Source organism: Macadamia integrifolia, chromosome 10 (genome assembly GCF_013358625.1).
Source record: "Macadamia integrifolia cultivar HAES 741 chromosome 10, SCU_Mint_v3, whole genome shotgun sequence".
In the NCBI taxonomy this organism is placed as follows: Eukaryota; Viridiplantae; Streptophyta; class Magnoliopsida; order Proteales; family Proteaceae; genus Macadamia; species Macadamia integrifolia.
Window position 1 is genome coordinate 12,603,388 of NC_056566.1, and position 4,239 is coordinate 12,607,626.

At 34.9% G+C, this 4,239-nt stretch overlaps 1 non-coding gene across 1 annotated transcript; it reads left to right on the top strand.

The window, feature by feature from the left end:
• Positions 1 to 1,295: 1,295 nt before the first annotated feature.
• Positions 1,296 to 1,402, top strand: LOC122092520. The gene has a single exon (XR_006144180.1). It is a non-coding gene; the product is annotated as a small nucleolar RNA R71 (small nucleolar RNA).
• The last annotated feature ends 2,837 nt before the right edge of the window (positions 1,403 to 4,239 follow it).

Consider the following 4,239-nt stretch of genomic DNA (forward strand, 5'->3'; position numbering starts at 1 on the left):
CACACTAATGATACATTTGTGAGTATATAAATCTTTCAGTACCTTTGCATAGGTGGAGATCTAGGATATGACATCCAAAAAAGGGATGTTCACTTTTACCTTTTTGAAGACTTCTAAAATTTTATCCATGGAAGCAATCTTCTTGTTGTTTACAAAGAGATTAGGAAATGGGACAGGAGAAACATAAGGACTGTTAGGGATTTGCCATTTTTCAGAAGAATCATTTTTGGTCTTCTCAACCAAATCATCTTTAATTTCAAAAGAATATTTATGTTTATCAGACAAACCTGGAACAAGAGGCACACTTGTGTCCTCAACTGAAGGAGAGTTAATAGGAGTAATAGATGGGAAAGATTTAGGAACACTCTGTTGGTACTCTTTTCCACTCCTAAGGGCATAAACAACATTACATTGGTTAGAGGGCCCTTGTTGGGTCTAACCTTGTACTATATTTAGTGGTGCATTAGTTGGTGCTTGTGAGCTAACAAGCTGATGATGCCTAGGGTTAGGCTCTGGTTGACTGGGTAAAGTTCATTTCTCCCTCTCACGCATAATTGAGATAACTTGAGTGAGTTCTCTCATAAGATTTTGATGGCTTGTCATGAGGAGGGCCATATTTTTTTTCAAGTCACTTATTCTACTTGCCTCTCCAGTGTTGGTAAACCCAGGGGGTTGCTGATGATAGGAGAGGGGCCCTAGGAAAACTAGCCTGAGGTCCTACATTTAACCTAGAAAAAGTATTTTAGGAAAAAGATTGTTGTGCAAAGGGAGGCCTTTGGGATCCAGGTTGACCTTGATTATGAAAATTGGAAGGTCCTGCTTGGTTGCCCTGATTCCAAGAGAAATTTGGGTGATTTCTCCATCCTGGATTGTAGGTGTTACTATATGGATTATTCTGGTATAAGGCATTAACACTATCATTAGAAGTGCCCCCAAAGGTGTTGGGGCATTCTTCAATGACATGTCCAGGGGGCTGGCACTAAGAACAAATCTTAACCAAATTGACTGATGATGGCTCTCTAGGAACAATAACCTCAATCCCCTTGATTAAGCTATCCAAATAGGCTTCCTTGGCTATTATCCTATCCACAAAATATTCTTTTCCTCCTATAGTTCTTTCACTTTCTTGACTTGATTCCCACTCACAGGTTTTGTCAGCTAAGTCAAGTAAGAATTCCCATGCCTTTCCTTCATCTGTAAATGATGTGAATCTCTCAGGGCACATAGACTTTATCATTTGTTTAGTTGGGTAATCAATACCCTCATAAATTATTTGACATAAATACCGTAAGTCTAGGGCATGGTGAGGGCACTCTTGGAGTAGATCCTTGAATCTCTCTATAAGTTTGGAAAATAACTCACTAGGCTTTTGCCTAAACTAAAGGATATCACTTCTAAGCTTATTGGTCTTGTGAGTTGGGAAAAACTTCTTAAGGAAGACAACTGTGGACTATTCCCATGAAGTTATAGAATTTTTGGGTAACCCATACAACAACTTCTTTGCTTGGTCTTTTAATGCAAAAGTGATAAACCTAAGCTTAACAACATCATCAAAAAGCTATTGGATCTTAATTAGAACACATACTTCTTCAAATTCCCTTAGAAATAGGTATACATCCTTAGAGGTCAACCCATGGATGGAAGTGGGACAATATAGTGATGTATTGAGATTTGAGTTCAAAATTATTGCCCTGGGCTTATGGTAGAACTACACAAGAAGGTTGGGCCGTTCTAGCAGGGTAGAACCTATCTTTTAGAGATTTAGGTAAAGGGTTTTGATGTTGATCTCCCATATTGAAAGGTTTTAAAGAGAACAAACGTATATGGTCACTACTTATTGGATCTCTTCTTTTTAACAAATTCTTAGTATTACGTACGCACTTAACACTCATGCAACATAAAACTACCCACAACTAGAGTAAGACATGCACAAAAGAATGGATAGCAAAACTTTTTTTTTTTTTTTATGATTTTTATGAATTTTTTTTGGCTTTTTGGGAGCTTACCGACAGGGATCCAGGGTTGCTCAAGTCAATTCCTAAGGTACTGCTACAGGGCAAAACCTGTCTTTATTATACTATGAGGCATGGCGACTTCCATCGATACAACTATTATTGCAATTTGTTCTTATTAGAAATTCAATAAAAGAAAAGAAAAAACAAAACAAAGCAAACAAAACACTCCGATTTACCAAAAGAAAGCGAAAAATAACATGGAACTGTCTCCCTAGTAATGGTGTCAAAAACTTGTTTGAGATTTTAAAATGTAACGTAAGCGTACGAATCAGTGTAGCTACGGGTCGAACACATGGAGAACAACCACTTTATTTTTTTACTTCTTTTAATAATGCAAAAGTGAATGGATTAATAGTTGTGATCTAATTCTAATTACCGTCCTAAACATATGTATCTAAAATAACGTCCTAATCATTCGTCATCTAAGAATTTAAATACGCAAGCCACACAATTAAAATTAAATAAATAAATAGCTGAAAATAAACACCCCACGTAATTAAAAAGCAATAAAGGAAAAAAAAGTTGAAATAAAAATAAAGTAAAAGAAAGGGGATAAAGCTAGAGAGAGACTCACAAATAGGTTTCTCTACTTAGCCCGAGGGATGTATCTAATATGAGCTTCCCTACTTGACTAGAGAGTCACTCTTACAAGGGTTACTCTACTTGACTTTAGAGAAATGGAGACAATTAAAATAAAAACAATAAAATGATGGTTCAATGGTTAGGAGGGGCAAAACCCACATATACACTAGCCATGAACCTTGGGGGAAAGGGATAGCAATAATGTAATGACTTAAATTAAAATCTTAAATTAAAAAAGAAAGGGTAGTCAGAAGAGGGAATGGGAGGGTGGAGAGAAGACTATTGAAGGAGCCTACTTACTTGAACTTCAACCCTTGAACTGAAGACTTGATTGATTTGAGATACTGCCAGTACTAAAAACCAGATCTGGAATAAACTAAATCTGAAATTTCTAGTACTAGAGAAAACAAATCTGAAAAAAAAAAAATTGAACTTGAAAGACATGCTTCATAGCTTGTTCTTGTAACCTAGAATTAAGCCTAGAACTAGAACTTGAAAATTACAACTTCAATTGTTTAAATAATAAAAATAAAAGACTGAATCAAAAACAAAAGTGCTTACATTAATTGAATAAAAAGAACTTACAAAAGTATTTAAAGCATAAACCTAGAACTAAAGCTAGAGAAAGAGAAAACTAGAGAAAGATATAGAGCAACTAAGAAAAAACCCTAGAAGAAGAATGAACTGCCTCCTCCCTTTGTGTTAATTCTATTATGTAGAAAATGGGGGAGGGAAGCTAACGATTTTAGTTTCTAACAAAAAAATGATTTTTTTTCTTGAAAGACATGCTTCATAGCTTGTTCTTGTCACCTAGAATTAAGCCTAGAACTAGAACTTGAAAATTACAACTTCAATTGTTTAAACAATAAAAATAAAAGACTGAATCAGAAACAAAAGTGCTTACATTAATTGAATAAAAAGAACTTACAAAAGTGTTTAAAGCATAAACCTAGAACTAAAGTTAGAGAAAGAGAAAACTAGAGAAAGAGATAGAGCAACTAAGAAAAAACCCTAGAAGAAGAATGGAGTGTCTCCTCCCTTTGTGTTAATTCTATTATGTAGAAAATGGGGGAGGGAAGCTAACGATTTTAGTTTCTAACAAAAAAATGATTTTTTTTTCTTGAAAGACATGCTTCATAGCTTGTTCTTGTCATCTAGAATTAAGCTTAGAACTAGAACTTGAAAATTACAACTTTAATTGTTTAAACAATATAAATAAAAGACTGAATAAAAAACAAAAGTGCTTGCATTAATTGAATAAAAAGAACTTACAAAAGTGTTTAAAGCATAAACCTAGAACTAGAGCTAGAGAAAGAGAAAACTAGAGAAAGAGATAGAGCAACTAAGAAAAAACCCTAGAAGAAGAATGAAGTGCCTCCTCCCCTTGTGTTAATTCTATTATGTAGAAAATGGGGGAGGGAAGCTAACGATTCCATCCATGCCCTTATATTTTGTTTTCTTCTTTCCTATTTTTTCCCTTTATCTTGCGTACAACCATTTTAGCCGACCTCCTTTAAGTGATGAGTAGAAGAGAGAGAATCTTCTAAAAAAAACCTCAACAAAATGGCAGCTAAGAGGTTTGAACTTGAGACCTCTTAATAAGCAAGGGATTTTACACACCACAACTCACCAACTACGCTAG